At 41.1% G+C, this 16,915-nt stretch overlaps 1 long non-coding RNA gene across 1 annotated transcript; it reads right to left on the bottom strand.

The window, feature by feature from the left end:
- Positions 1 to 11,886: 11,886 nt before the first annotated feature.
- On the bottom strand, positions 11,887 to 13,722 carry LOC148294722 (uncharacterized). Its single transcript, XR_015835490.1, has 3 exons — positions 13,555 to 13,722; positions 12,930 to 12,993; positions 11,887 to 12,160 (listed from the first exon to the last, which is right to left on the bottom strand). It is a non-coding gene; the product is annotated as an uncharacterized LOC148294722 (long non-coding RNA).
- Between the last annotated feature and the right edge of the window lie 3,193 nt (positions 13,723 to 16,915).

Genomic DNA, 16,915 nt, shown 5'->3' with positions numbered 1-16,915 from the left:
CTCCTCCCACCATATTATGGTGTTGCCCAAGTTTGGGGCTCGATCCTAAATCAATAGGTGTGAGAAATTGGACAATTCAAGTTCAACGGCAATTCATTCCTAATTGGAGTGGTTGGTGTATTCCGTACTTCTGGCGATTGGATTTTGACTCAAAACTCACCAAATGACTCCACCCACCATATTATGATGTTGCCCACGTTTTGGGCACGATCCGAAATCTATATGTGTGAGAAATTGGACAATTCAAGTTCAACGACAGTACGTTCATAACTGGCGTGGTTTTTGTATTCCATACTTCTAGCGGTTGGATTTCACTCAAATAGGTGTAAGAAATTGGACAATTCAAGTTCAAAGGCAGTTCGTTCGAAATTGGAATGGTTGGGGAAATTCATAGTTCTGGCGATTGGATTTCACTCAAAACACCCCAAATGACTCCTCCCACCATATTATTATGTTGCCCAAGTTTGGGGCCCGATCTGAAATCATTAGGTGGGTGAAATTCGACAATTCAAGTTCAACGGAAGTTCGTTCATAATTGGAGTGGTTCGTGTATTCGATACTTCTAGCGATTGGATTTCACTCAAAACTCACCAAATGACTCCTCCCACCATATTATCATGTTCCCCAAGTTTTGGGCTCAATCCGAAGTCAATAGGTTTGAGAAATTGGACAATTCAAGTTCAACGGCAGTTCGTTCCTAATTGGAGTGGTTGGTGTATTACATACTTCTAGCGATTGGATTTCACTCAAAACTCAACAAATGACTCCTCCCACCATATTATGATGTTGCCCAAGTTTTGGGCTCGATTCGAAATCAATAGGTGTAAGAAATTGGAAAATTCAAGTTCAACGGCAGTTCGTTCCAATTTGGAGTAGTTGGTGTATTCCATAGTTCTGGCGATTGGATTTCATTCAAAACTCACCAAATGACTCCTCCCACGATATTATGATGTTGCCCAAGTTTTGGGCTCGATCCGAAATCAATAGGTGTGAGAAATTGGACAATTCAAGTTCAAAGGAAGTTCGTTCCAAATTGGAGTGGTTGGGGTAATTCATAGTTCTTTGGATTGGATTTCACTCAAAACACACCAAATGACTCCTCCCACCATATTATGATGTTGCCCAACTTTTGGGCTCGATCCGAAAACAATAGGTGTGAGAAATAGGACAATTCAAGTTCAAAGGAAGTTCGTTCCAAATTGGAGTGGTTGGGGTAATTCATAGTTCTTTGGATTGGATTTCACTCAAAACACACCAAATGACTCCTCCCACCATATTATGATGTTGCCCAACTTTTGGGCTCGATCCGAAATCAATAGGTGTGAGAAATAGGACAATTCAAGTTCAAAGGAAGTTCGTTCCAAATTGGAGTGGTTGGGGTAATTCATAGTTCTTTGGATTGGATTTCACTCAAAACTCACCAAATGACTCCTCCCACCATATTATGATGTTGCCCAAGTTTTGGTCTCGATCCGAAATCAATAGGTGCGAGAAATTGGACAATTCAAGTTCAAAGGCAATACGTTCCTAATTGGAGTGGTTGGTGTATTCCATAGTTCTAGTGATTGGATTTCACTCAAAACTCACCAAATTACTCCTCCCACCATAGTATGATGTTGCCCAAGTTTTGGGCTCGATCTGAAATCAGTAGGTGTGAGAAATTGGACAATTCAAGTTCAACGGCACTTCGTTCCTAATTGGAGTGGTTGGTGTATTCCATATTCGAGTGATTGGGGTAATTCATAGTTCTGGCGATTGGATTTCACCCAAAACACACCAAATGACTCCTCCCTCCATATTATGTTGTTGCCCAAGTTTTGGGCTCGATCCGAAATCAATAGGTGTGAGAAATTGGACAATTCAAGTTCAACGGCAGTTCGTTCCTAATTGGAGTGGTTGGTGTATTCCATACTTCTAGCGATTGGATTTCACTCAAAACTCACCAAATGACACCTCCCACCATAGTATGATGTTGACCAAGTTTTGGGCTCGATCCGAAATCAACAGGTGTAAGAAATTGGACAATTCAAGTTCAAAGGCAATACGTTCCAAATTGGAGAGGTTGGGGTAATTCATAGTTCTGGCGATTGGATTTCACTCAAAAGACACCAAATGACTCCTCCCCCCATATTATGATGTTGCCCAAGTTTTGGGCACGATCCGAAATCAATAGGTGTGAGAAATTGGACAATTCAAGTTCAACGGCAGTTCGTTCCTAATTGGAGTGGTTGGTGTATTCAATACTTCTAGCGACTGGATTTCACTCAAAACTCACGAAATGACTCCTCGAACCATATTATGATGTTGCCCAAGTTTTGGGATCTATTCGGAATCAATAGGTGTGAAAAATTGGACAATTCAAGTTCAACGGCAGTTCGTTCCTAACTGGAGTGGTTGGTGTATTCCATACTTCTAGCGATTTAATTTCACTCAAAACTCACCAAATCACTCCTCCCACCATATTATGATGTTGCCCTAGTGTTGGGCTAGATCCGAAATCAATAGGTGTAAGAAATTGGACAATTCAAGTTCAACGGCAGTTCGTTCCTAATTGGAGTGGTTGGTGTATTCCATACTTCTAGCGATTGGATTTCACTCAAAACTCACCAAATGACACCTCCCACCATAGTATGATGTTGACCAAGTTTTGGGCTCGATCCGAAAAAAAACAGGTGTAAGAAATTGGACAACTCAATTTCAAAGGCAATTCGTTCCAAATTGGAGTGGTTGGGGTAATTCATAGTTCTGGCGATTGGATTTCACTCAAAACATACCAAATGACTCCTCCCACCATATTTTGATGTTGCCCAAGTTTGGAGCACGATCCAAAACCAATAGGTGTGAGAAATTGGACAATTCAAGTTCAACGGCAATTCGTTCCTAATTGGAGTGGTTGGTGTATTCATTACTTCTAGCGATTGGATTTCACTCAAAACTCACCAAATGACTCGTCCCACCATATTATGATGTTGCTCAAGTTTTGGGATCGATCCGAAATCAATAGGTGTGAGAAATTGAACAATTCAAGTTCAACGGCAGTTCGTTCCTAACTGGAGTGGTTGGTGTATTCCATATTTCTGGCGATTGGATTTCACTCAAAACTCACCAAATGACTCCTCCCACCATGTTATGATGTTGCCCAAGTTTGGGGCTTGATCCTAAATCAATAGGTGTGAGAAATTGGACAATTCAAGTTCAACGGCAATTCGTTCTTAATTGGAGTGGTTGGTGTATTCCATATTTCTGGCGATTGGATTTCACTTCAAACTCACCAAATGACTCCTCCCACCATATTATGATGTTGCCCAAGTTTGGGGCTTGATCCTAAATCAATAGGTGAGAAATTTGACAATTCAAGTTCAACGGCAGTTCGTTCCTAATTGGAGTGGTTATTGTTTTCCACACTTCTAGCGATTGGATTTCTCTCAAAACTCACCAAATGACTCCTCTCACCATATTATGATGTTCCCCAAGTTTTGGGCTAGATCCGAAATGAATAGGTGTAAGAAATTGGACAATTCAAGTTCAACGGCAGTTCGTTCCTAATGGGAGTGGTTGGTGTACTCCATATTTCTGGCGATTGGATTTCACTCAAAACTCACCAAATGACTCCTCCCACCATATTATGATGTTGCTCAAGTTTTCGGCTCGATCCGAAATCAGTAGGTGAAAGAAATTGCACAATTCAAGTTCAACGGCAGTTCGTTCCTAATTGGAGTGGTTGGTGTATTCCATAGTTCAGGCGATTGGATTTCACTCAAAACTCACCAAATGACTCCTCCCACCATATTATGATGTTGCCCAAGTTTTAGGCTCGATCCGAACTCAATAGGTGTAAGAAATTGGACAATTCAAGTTCAAAGGCAGTTCGTTCCAAATTCGAGTGGTTGGGTTAATTCATAGTTCTGGCAATTGGATTTCACCCAAAACACACCAAATGACTCCTCCCACCATATTATGATGTTTCCCAAGTTTTGGGCTGGATCCGAAATCAATAGGTGTGGGAAATTGGACAATTCAAGTTCAACGGCAGTTTGTTCCTAATTGGAGTGGTTGGTGTATTCCATACTTCTAGCGATTGGATTTCACTCAAAACTCACCAAATGACTCCGCCCACCATATTATGATGTTGCCCAAGTTTTGGGGTCGATCCGAAATCAACAGGTGTAAGAAATTGGAGAATTCAAGTTTAAAGGCAGTACGTTCCAAACTGGAGTGGTTGAGGTAATTCATAGTTCTGGCGATTGGATTTCACTCAAAACACACCAAACGACACCTCCCACCATATTATGTTGTTGCCCAAGTTTTGGGCTCGATTCGAAATCAATAGGTGTAAGAAATTGGACAATTCAAGTTCAACGACAGTTCGTTCCTAATTGGAGTTGTTGGTGTATTCCATAGTTCTGGAGATTGGATTTCACTCAAAACTCACCAAATGACTCCTCCCACCATATTATGATGTTGCCCAAGTTTTGGGCTCGATCCGAAATCAATAGGTGTTCCAAATTCGACAATTCAAGTTCAAAGGCAATACGTTCCAAATTGGAGAGGTTGGGGTAATTCATAGTTCTGGCGATTGGATTTCACTCAAAAGACACCAAATGACTCCTCCCCCCATATTATGATGTTGCCCAAGTTTTGGGCACGATCCGAAATCAATAGGTGTGAGAAATTGGACGATTCAAGTTCAACGGCAGTTCGTTCCTAATTGGAGTGGTTGGTGTATTCCATACTTCTAAAGATTGGATTTCACTCAAAACTCACCAAATGTCTCCTCCCACCATATTATGACGTTGCCCATGTTTTGGACTCGATCCGAAATCAATAGGTGTAAGAAATTGGACAATTCAAGTTCAACGACAGTTCGTTCCTAATTGGAGTTGTTGGTGTATTCCATAGTTCAGGCGATTGGATTTCACTCAAAACTCACCAAATGACTCCTCCCACCATATTATGACGTTGCCCATGTTTTGGACTCGATCCGAAATCAATAGGTGTGAGAAATTGGACGATTCAAGTTCAACGGCAGTTCGTTCCTAATTGGAGTGGTTGGTGTATTCCATACTTCTAAAGATTGGATTTCACTCAAAACTCACCAAATGTCTCCTCCCACCATATTATGACGTTGCCCATGTTTTGGACTCGATCCGAAATCAATAGGTGTAAGAAATTGGACAATTCAAGTTCAACGACAGTTCGTTCCTAATTGGAGTTGTTGGTGTATTCCATAGTTCAGGCGATTGGATTTCACTCAAAACTCACCAAATGACTCCTCCCACCATATTATGATGTTCCCCATGTTTTGGGCTCGATCCGAAATCAATAGGTGTAAGAAATTGGACAATTCAAGTTCAACGGCAGTTCGTTCCTAATTGGAGTGGTTGGTGTATTCCATACCTCTAGTGATTGGATTTCACTCAAAACTCACCAAATGACTCCTCCCACCATATTATGATGTTGCCCAAGTTTTGGGCTCGACCCGAAATCAATAGGTGTGAGAAATTGGACGATTTAAGTTCAAACGAAGTTCGTTCCAAAATGGAGTGGTTGGGGTAATTCATAGTTCTGGGGATTGGATTTCACTAAAAACACCCCAAATGACTCCTCCCACCATATTTTGATGTTGCCCAAGTTTTGGGCTCGATCCGAAATCAATAGGTGTAAGAAATTGGACATTTTAAATTCAACGGCAGTTCGTTCCTAATTGGAGTAGTTGGTGTATTCCATACTTCTAGCGATTGGATTTCACTCAAAACTGACCAAATGACTCCTCCCACCATATTGTCATGTTCCCCATGTTTTGGGCTCGATCCGAAATCAATAGGTGTAAGAAATTGGACAATTCAAGTTCAACGGCAGTTCGTTCCTAATTGGAGTGGTTGGTGTATTCCATACTTCTAGCGATTGGATTTCACTCAAAACTCACCAAATGACTCCTCCCACCATGTTATGATGTTGCCCAAGTTTTGGGCTCGATCCGAAATCAATAGGTGTAAGAAATTGGACAATTCAAGTTCAAAGGCAGTTCGTACCAGATTGGAGTGGTTAGGGTAATTCTTCGTTCTGGCGATTGGATTTCACTCAAAACTCACCAAATGACTCCTCCCAGCATATTATGAGGTTGCCCAAGTTTTGGGCTCGATCCGAAATAAATAGGTGTAAGAAATTGGACAATTCAATTTCAACGGAAGTTCGTTCCTAATGGGAGTGGTTGGTGTGTTCCACACTTCTAGCGATTGGATTTCACTCAAAACTCACCAAATCGCTCCCACCATATTATGATGTTGCCCATCTTTTGGGCTCGATCCGAAATCAATAGGTGTAAGAAATTGGACAATTCAAGTTCAACGGCAGTTCGTTCCTAATTGGAGTGGTTGGTGTATTCCATACTTCTAGCGATTGGATTTCACTCAAAACTCACCAAATGACTCCTCCCACCATATTATGATGTTCCCCATGTTTTGGCCTCGATCCGAAATCAATAGGTGTAAGAAATTGGACAATTCAAGTTCAAAGGCAATTCGTTCCAAATTGGAGTGGTTGTGGTAATTCATTGTTCTGGGGATTGGAGTTCACTCAAAACAGACCAAATGAATCCTCCCACCATATTATGATGTTGCCTAAGTTTTGGGCTCGATACGAAATCAATAGGTGTAAGAAATTGGACAATTGAAGTTCAACGGCAGTTCATTCCTAATTGGAGTGGTTGGTGTGTTCCACAGTTCTGGGGATTGGATTTCACTCAAAACTGACCAAATGAGTCCTCCCACCATATTATGATGTTGCCCAAGTTTTGGGATCCATCCGAAATCAATAGGTGTAAGAAATTGGGCAATTCAAGTTGAATGGCAGTTCGTTCCTAATTGGAGTGGTTGGTGTATTCCATAGTTCTGGGGATTGGATTTCACTCAAAACTGACCAAATGACTCCTCCCACCATATTATGATGTTCCCCAATTCTTGGGCTCGATCCGAAATCAATTGGTGTGAGAAATTGGACAATTCAAGTTCAACGGCAGTTCGTTCCTAATTGGAGTGGTTGGTGTATTCCACAGTTCTGGGGATTGGATTTCACTCAAAACTCACCAAATGACTCCTCCCACCATATTATGATGTTCCCCAAGTCTTGGGCTCGTCCGAAATCAATAGGTGTGAGAAATTGGACAATTCAAGTTCAACGGCAGTTCGTTCCTAATTGGAGTGGTTGGTGTATTCCATACTTCTAAAGATTGGATTTCACTCAAAACTCACCAAATGTCTCCTCCCACCATATGATGATGTTGCCCAAGTTTTGGGCTCGATCCGAAATCAATAGGTGTTCCAAATTGGACAATTCAAGTTCAACGGCAGTTCGTTCCTAATTGGAGTGGTTGGTGTATTCCATACTTCTAGCGATTGGATTTCACTCAAAACCCACCAAATGACTCCTCCCACCATATTATAATGTTGCCCAGGTTTTGGGCTCGATCCGAAATCAATAGGTGTAAGAAATTGGACAATTCAACTTCAACGGCAGTTCGTTCCAAGTTGGAGTGGTTGAGGTAATTCTTGGTTCTGGCGATTGGATTTCACTCAAAACTCACCAAATGACTCCTCCGACCATATTATGATGTTGCCCAAGTTTGGGGCTCGATCCGAAATCAATAGGTGTTCCAAATTGGACAATTCAAGTTCAACGGCAGTTCGTTCCTAATTGGAGTGGTTGGTGTCTTCCATACTTCTAGCGATTGGATTTCACTCAAAACTCAGCAAATGACTCCTCCCACAATATTATCATGTTGCCCAAGTTTTGGGCTCGATCTGAAATCTATAGGTGTAAGAAATTGGACAATTCAAGTTCAACGGCAGTTCGTTCCTAATTGGAGTGGTTAGTGTATTCAATACTTCTAGCGATTGGATTTCACTCAAAAGTCACCAAATGACTCCTCCCACCCTATTATGATGTTGCCCAAGTTTTGGGCTCAATCCGAAATCAACAGGTTTAAGAAATTGAACAATTCAAGTTCAACGGCAGTTCGTTCCTGATTGGAGTGGTTGGTGTATTCCGTACTTCTAGCGATTGGATTTCACTCAAAACTCACCGAATGACTCCTCCCACCATATTATGTTGTTCCCCAAGTTTTGGGCTCGATCCTAAATCAATAGGTGTTAGAAATTGGACAATTCAAGTTCAACGGCAGTTCGTTCCTAATTGGAGTGGTTGGTGTATTCCATACTTCATGTGATTAGATTTCACTCAAAACTCACCAAATGACTCCTCCCACCATATTATGATGTTTCCCAAGTTTTGGGCTCGATCCGAAATCAATAGGTGTGAGAAATTGGACAATTCTAGTTCAACGGCAGTTCGTTCCTAATTTTAGTGGTTGGTGTATTCCGTACTTCTAGCGATTGGATTTCACTCAAAACTCACCAAATGACTCCTCCCACCATATTATGATGTTGCCCATCTTTTTGGCTCGATCCGAAATCAATAGGTGTAAGAAATTGGACAATTCAAGTTCAACGGCAGTTCGTTCCTAATTGGAGTGGTTGGTGTATTCCGTACTTCTAGCGATTGGATTTCACTCAAAACTCACCAAATGACTCCTCCCACCATATTATGATGTTCCCCAAGTTTTGGGCTCGATCCGAAATCAATAGGTGTGAGAAATTGGACAATTCAAGTTCAACGGCAGTTCGTTCTTAATTGGAGTGGTTGGTGTATTCCATACTTCTAGCGATTGGATTTCACTCAAAACTCACCAAATGACTCCTCCCACCATATTATGATGTTGCCCATGTTTTGGGCTCGATCCGAAATCAATAGGTGTGAGAAATTGGACAATTCAAGTTCGAAGGCAATTCGTTCCAAATTGGAGTCGTTGGGGTAATTCTTCGTTCTGGCGATTGGATTTCACTCAAAACTCACCAAATGACTCCTCCCACCATATTATGATGTTGCCGATGTTTTAGGCTCAATCCGAAATAAATAGGTGTAAGAAATTGGACAATTCAAGTTCAACGGCAGTTCGTTCCTAATGGGAGTGGTTGGTGTGTTCCACACTTCTAGCGATTGGATTTCACTCAAAACTCACCAAATCGCTCCCACCATATTATGATGTTGCCCATCTTTTGGGCTCGATCCAAAATCAATATGTGTAAGAAATTGAACAATTCAAGTTCAACGGTAGTTCGTTCCTAATTGGAGTGATTGGTGTATTCCATACTTCTAGCGATTGGATTTCACTCAAAACTCCCCAAATGACTCCTCCCACCATATTATGATGTTCCCCAACTTTTGGGCTCGATCCGAAATCAATAGATATAAGAAATTGGACAATTCAAGTTCAACGGCAGTTCGTTCCTAATTGGAGTGGTTGTTGTATTCCACGGTTCTAGCGATTGGATTTCACTCAAAACTCTCCAAATGACTCCTCCCACCATATTATGATGTCGCCCAAGTTTTGGGCTCGATCCAAAATCAATAGATGTGAGAAATTGGACAATTCAAGTTCAACGGCAGTTCGTTCCTAATTGGCGTCGTAGGTGTATTCCATACTTCTAGCAATTGGATTTCACTCAAAACACACCAAATGACTCCTCCCACCATATTATGAGGTTGCCCAAGTTTTGGGATCGATTCGAAATCAATAGGTGTAAGAAATTGGACAATTCAAGTTCAAAGGCAGTTCATTGAAAATTGGAGTGGTTGGGGAAATTAACAGTTCTGGCGATTGGATTTCACTCAAAACACACCAAATGACTCCTCCCACCATAATATGATCTTGCCCAAGTTTGGGCTTGATCCGAAATCAATAGGTGTAAGAAATTGCACAATTCTGGTTCAACGGCAGTTCGTTCCGAATTGGAGTGGTTGGGGTAATTCATAGTTCTAGCGATCGGATTTCACTCAAAACACACCAAATGAATCCTCCCACCATATTACGATGTTGCCCAAGTTTTGGGCTCGATCCGAAATCAATAGGTGTGAGAAATTAGACAATTCAAGTTCAACGGCAGTTCCTAATTGGAGTGGTTGCTGTATTCCATACTTCTAGCGGTTGGATTTCACCCAAAACTCACCAAATGACTCCTCCCACCATATTATGATGTAGCCCAAGTTTTGGGCTCGATCCGAAATTAATAGGTATAAGAAATTGGACAATTTAAGTTCAAGGGCAGTTCGTTCCAAATTTGAGTGGTTGGGGAAATTCATATTATGATGTTGCCCAAGTTTGGGGCTCGATCCGAAATCAATAGGTGTAAGAAATTGGACAATTCAAGTTGAAAGGCAGTTCGTTCCAAATTGCTGTGGTTGGGGTAATTCATAGTTTTGGCGATTGGATTTCACTCAAAACACACCAAATCACTCCTCCCACCATATTATGATGTTGCCTAAGTTTTGGGCTCTATCCGAAATCAATAGCTGTAAGAAATTGGACAATTCAAATTCAAAGGCAGTTCGTTCCATATTTGAGTGGTTGGGGTAATTCATAGTTCTAGCGAATGGATTTCATTTAAAACACACCAAATGACTCCTCCCAACATATTATGATGTTGCCCAAGTTTTGGGCTCGATCCGAAATCAATAGTTGTGAGAAATTGGACAATTCAAGTTGAACGGCAGTTCGTTCCTAATTGGAGTGGTTGGTGTATTCCATACTTCTAGCGATTCGATTTCACTCAAAACTCACCAAATGACTCCTCCCACCATATTATGACGTTGCCCAAGTTTTGGGCTCGATCCGAAATCAATAGGTGTTTGAAATTGGACAATTCAAGTTCAAAGGCAATTCGTTCCGAATTTGAGTGGTTGGGGTAATTCATAGTTCTAGCGAATGGATTTCATTCAAAACACACCAAATGACTCCTCCCACCATATTATGATGTTGCCCAAGTTTTGGGCTCGATCCGAAATCAATAGGTGTAAGAAATTGGACAATTCAAGTTCAACGGCAGTTCGTTCCTAATTGGAGTGGTTGGTGTATTCCATACTCATCAAATGACTACTTCTACCATATTATGATGTTGCCTAAGTTTTGGGTTCGATCCGAAATCAATAGGTGTGAGAAATCGGACAATTCAAGTTCAACGGCAGTTCGTTCCTAATTGGAGTGGTTGTTGTAATTCATAGTTCTGGCGATTGGATTTCACTCAAAACTTACCAAATGACTCCTCCCACCATATTATGATGTTGCCCAAGCTTTGGGCTCGATCCGAAATGAATAGGTGTAAGAAATTGGACAATTCAAGTTCAAAGGCAGTTCGTTCCAAATTGGAGTGGTTGGGGTAATTCATAGTTCTAGCGATTGGATTTGACTCAAAACATACCAAATGACTCCTAATACGATATTAAGTGGTTGCCAAGTTTTGGGCTCGATCCGAAATCAATAGGTGTAAGAAATTGGACAATTCAAGTTTAAAGCCAGTTCGTTCCAAATTGGAGTGGTTGGGGTAACTCATAGTTCTGGCGATTGGATTCAACACAAAACACACCAAATGACTCCTCCCACCATATTATGATGTTGCCCAAGTTTTGGGCTCGTTCCGAAATCAATAGGTGTGAGAAATTGGACAATTCAAGTTCAACGGCAGTTCGTTCCAAAGTTGAGTGGTAGGGGTAATTCATAGTTCTAGCGATCGGCTCAAAACACACCAAATGACTCCTCCCACCATATTATGATGTTGCCCAAGTTTTGGACTCGATCCGAAATCAATAGGTGTAAGAAATTGGACAATTCATGACAAGACCCGACCCAAATTCCACTTTGGAATCCGAGTCGAACCCTGTGTGTGTCCGACACCTGGCGGGTGTCAGGCACAAATGACTAATTTGCCCTTCTTACTAAAATCCAAATTCTTTTTAGGTTTGACATCCGCCGAAAATTCGGCAGAGTCTCCTCTGTAAACTGAATCTTTTCCCAAATTTTCACCTGTTGGAAAGCATACATATAAAAAAGAAAACATCACAACCGCCAGCATGCTTTCAACGTACATCCAAACAACTTAACCAACTAACCGGCCTGAGGCCATACAGAAGATCTTTGGGCAAATCTTCAGAGCAACTAATTCAGAATTTAAGATAACAGTATAAATACAAAAAGAACTCCTACGTAGCGGAGGAGATGGATGGAGGAAAGTGATGGCGCTGTGGTGATGTCCCCGTACACGACTACTGCCTGGGGGCGCAAAACATTGAAAAACGTGAGTGGACAAAAATAAAGTTTTAGAACATAAGGTATCAACATACTAACCCCTCTGTTAAAACATTTAGAAAATTTAATCATATCCATGTTCAATATCCGTATGAAAATTCAGGCATGCAAATCCTCATACATATAGCTGAGCATATATTCAGTGAAACATTAACAAAATATCTGAGATTAATAAAGGGAAACAATTTCCTTCCACCTAGGTGTACCCATCATAAATCCGTCAATTCCATAATTTCCGTCAATTCCTCCTAGCAGGTCTCGGTAGCATAAAGTTACTCGAGCCGCATTCCTTGCAAGACTCAGAGGACACTTGGTCCACCCGAGCCGCATTCCTAGCACCACAAAGTTTGAGCGTCCCCGAACTTGTGGGCAATTGTCAAACGCACGCTGACTCATCTGAAGGCAACTGGGATGTCCTTGGACATCATTATAATCGAAAGCAACAATTTATCTGAAGGCAACATTTTTGGGTACCTATGGTGGTTTAAAAACAAAATACATGCCCTTCCTGGAAATTACCATTTTATTCCTCAACCAATCATTCAATATGATTAAAACCTCATTTCGTACTTTCCAAGCCATTTGCATTTAAATATAATAACATATAATCGAGAACATATATATAATTTCATTATTCTTGCTCGGAAAGTAATAGCCATAAATAAATCCTTCAAGATCAAATATTGAAACTTTAATAACATAAAATCCATTTATAAAACAAAAGTCCACTCACTGTGCGTCCGAGTTGCTCTGACCCTTTGAGGGTCCCTCCTTTGAATCAGCTGGTACCCGAGTACCTATTTAAGCCATCATAAATATTAAATCAATAAAATTGCTCAACACAATAATTTAATTTAAAGCCCTGACCCCCGGCTTCTAAAAGTGCGTGTACTAGTTTAAGACCATTCTTATCGAGTACGCTGAACCGGTGTACCATAATCCTTGAATCTTTCTGCAATGCACAAAGAATTCCCCCTAGGAGTAAAACTCCCAAACAACACTTGATAACGAGAGAGGAGTTTGTTTCAGTTATACTCTGTCCGAGAGGTCTAAACTTATTGAATAACCACTAATGTTGGATATGTTGTAGAAAACAGGAAACTGAACAACTTTCAAGAAGAAACCTTGGTCATCTGAACAAAGGAAATCGACATCCAAGAGTGAGTAAGGTGCTGTAGCATTTAAACAGCAGACTAGAGGACTTACTAACTTTGAACAAGGTTTCAGATGGTTATAGAACTTAAATTGCTGTGAATTTTGGATATGTCATATTTCTATAACTAAGGAACAACCTGTATGAAGAAAGTGTTGTCGACTGATCAATAGAAATTAACACACAAGAAAGAATTCGAGCCTACCTCAATACAGCAGAACAAAATAAGTAGGCAACACTTCAACCAGCCTTGAGATGACTACAATTCTTGGATGAAGCTCCAATTTTGACAGATTATAGCCAAGACAAAGACGAACAACTTTGATGAAAGGAACGAAGCCACTAGATCAGAGGAAGGCCACATGCAAGAGTGAATAAGGTCACACTAGAGTGAAACCAGCAAACAGAATGAAAGTGAAGACTAGTCTCAACTTGAACACGATTTACAGTAGATAGAAATCTCCGTTTTCCTTGGAATTTGGATATGTTGTAGATGTCGACCTCAGAAACAATTGTTATGAAGGAATAGAGGTAAGAATCGGAACAGAAACCCGCATGCAAAGAGAAATCCGTGCTTAACACAGAGTATCAGACAGCGATGAGCTGTTCATACTTCTAGCGATTGGATTTCACTCAAAACTCACCAAATGACTCCTTCCACCATATTATGATGTTGCCCAAGTTTGGGGCTCGATCCGAAATCAATAGGTGTGAGAAAATGGACAATTTAAGTTCAACGACAGTTCGTTCCTAATTGGAGTTGTTGGTGTATTACATAATTCTAGCGATTGGATTTCACTCAAAACCCACCGAATGACTCCTCCCCCCATATTATGATGTTGCCCTAGTTTTGGGCTCGATCCGAAATCAATAGGTGTGAGAAATTGGACAATTCAAGTTCAACGGCAGTTCGTTCCTAATTGGAGTGGTTGGTGTATTCCATACTTCTAGCGATTGGATTTCACTCAAAACTCACCAAACGACTCCTCCCACCATATTATGATGTTGCCCAAGTTTTGGGCTCGACCCGAAATCAATAGGTGTTAGAAATTGGACAATACAAGTTCAACGGCAGTTCGTTCCTAATTGGAGTGGTTGGTGTATTCCATACTTCTAGTGATTGGATTTCACTCAAAACACACCGAATGACTCCTCCCACCATATTATGATGTTGCCCTAGTGTTGGCTCGATCCGAAATCAATAGGTGTTCGAAATTGGAAAATTCAGGTTCAACGGCAGTTCGTTCCTAATTGGAGTGGTTGGTGTATTCCGTACTTCTAGCGATTGGATTTCACTCAAAACTCACCAAATGACTCCTCCCACCATATTATGATGTTGCCCAAGTTTTGGGCTCGATCCAAAATCAATAGGTGTGAGAAATTGGACAATTCAAGTTCAACGGCAGTTCGTTCCTAATTGGAGTGGTTGGTGTATTCCATACTTCTAGCGATTGGATTTCACTCAAAACTCACCAAATGACTCCTCCCACCATATTATGATGTTGCCCAAGTTTTGGGCTCGATCCGAAATCAATAGGTGTAAGAAATTGGACAATTCAAGTTCAACGGCAGTTCGTTCCTAATTGGAGTGGTTGGTGTATTCCGTACTTCTAGCGATTGGATTTCACTCAAAACTCACCAAATGACTCCTCCCACCATATTACGATGTTGCCCAAGTTTTGGGCTCGATCCGAAATCAATAGGTGTGAGAAATTGGACAATTCAAGTTCAACGGCAGTTCGTTCCTAATTTCAGTGGTTGGTGTATTCCATACTTCTAGCGATTGGATTTCACTCAAAACTCACCAAATGACTCCTCCCACCATATTATGTTGTTGCACAAGTTTGGGGTTCCAACCGAAATCAATTGGTTTGAGAAATTGGACAATTCAAGTTCAACGGCAGTTCGTTCCTAATTGGAGTGGTTGGTGTATTCCATACTTCTAGCGATTGGATTTCACTCAAAACTCACCAAACGACTCCTCCCACGATACTATGATGTTGCCCAAGTTTTGGGCCCGATCCGAAATCAATAGGTGTGAGAAATTGGACAATTCGAGTTCAACGGCAGTTCGTTCCTAATTGGAGTGGTTGGTGTATTCCATACTTCTAGCGATTGGATTGCACTCAAAACTCACCAAATGACTCCTCCCACCATATTATGATGTTGCAGAAGTCTTGGGCTCGATCCGAAATCAATAGGTGTGAGAAATTGGACAATTCAAGTTCAATGGCAGTTCGTTCCTAATTGGAGTGGTCGGTGTATTCCATACTTCTAGCGATTGGATTTCACTCAAAACTCACCAAATGACTCCTCCCACCATATTATGATGTTGCCCAAGTTTTGGGCTCGATCCGAAATCAATAGGTGTGAGAAATTGGACAATTCAAGTTCAACGGCAGTTCGTTCCTAATTGGAGTGGTTGGTGTATTACATACTTCTAGCGATTGGATTTCACTCAAAAATCACCAAATGACTCCTCCCACCATATTATGATGTTGCCCAAGTTTTGGGCTCGATCCGAAATCAATAGGTGTTCCAAATTGGACAATTCAAGTTCAATGGCAGTTCGTTCCTAATTGGAGTGGTTGGTGTATTCCATACTTCTAGCGATTGGATTTCACTCAAAACTCACCAAATGACTCCTCCCACCATATTATGATGTTGCCCAAGTTTGGGGCTCGATCCGAAATCAATAGGTGTGAGAAAGTGGACAACTCAAGTTCAACGGCAGTTCGTTCCTAATTGGAGTGGTTGGTGTATTCCATACTTCTAGCGATTTGATTTCACTCAAAACTCATCAAATCACTCCTCCCACCATATTATGATGTTGCCCAACTTTTGGGCTCGATCCGAAATCAATAGGTGTTCCAAATTGGACAATTCAAGTTCAACGGCAGTTCGTTCCTAATTGGAGTGGTTGGTGTATTCCATACTTCTAGCGATTGGATTTCACTCCAAACTCACCAGACGACTCCTCCCACCATATTAGGATGTTGCCCAAGTTTTGGGCCCGATCCGAAATCAATAGGTGTGAGAAATTGGTCAATTCGAGTTCAACGGCAGTTCGTTCCTAATTGGAGTGGTTGGTGTATTCCATACTTCTAGCGATTGGATTTCACTCAAAACTCACCAGACGACTCCTCCCACCATATTAGGATGTTGCCCAAGTTTTGGGCCCGATCCGAAATCAATAGGTGTGAGAAATTGGACAATTCAAGTTCAACGGCAGTTCGTTCCCAATTGGAGTGGTTGGTGTATTCCACACTTCTAGCGATTGGATTTCACTCAAAACTCACCAAATGACTCCTCCCACCATATTATGATGTTGCCCAAATTTTGGGCTCGATCCGAACTCAATAGGTGTGAGAAATTGGACAATTTAAGTTCAACGGCAGTTCGTTCCTAATTGGAGTTGTTGGTGTATTACATACTTCTAGCGATTGGATTTCACTCAAAACTCACAAAATGACTCCTCCCACCATATTATGTTGTCGCACAAGTTTAGGGTTCCATCCGAAATCAATAGGTTTGAGAAATTGGACAATTCAAGTTCAACGGCAGTT

Source organism: Prunus avium, chromosome 4 (assembly GCF_965620075.1).
Source record: "Prunus avium chromosome 4, drPruAviu1.hap1.1, whole genome shotgun sequence".
Taxonomy (NCBI): Eukaryota; Viridiplantae; Streptophyta; class Magnoliopsida; order Rosales; family Rosaceae; genus Prunus; species Prunus avium.
This window is presented reverse-complemented; position numbering and strand designations above follow the sequence as displayed.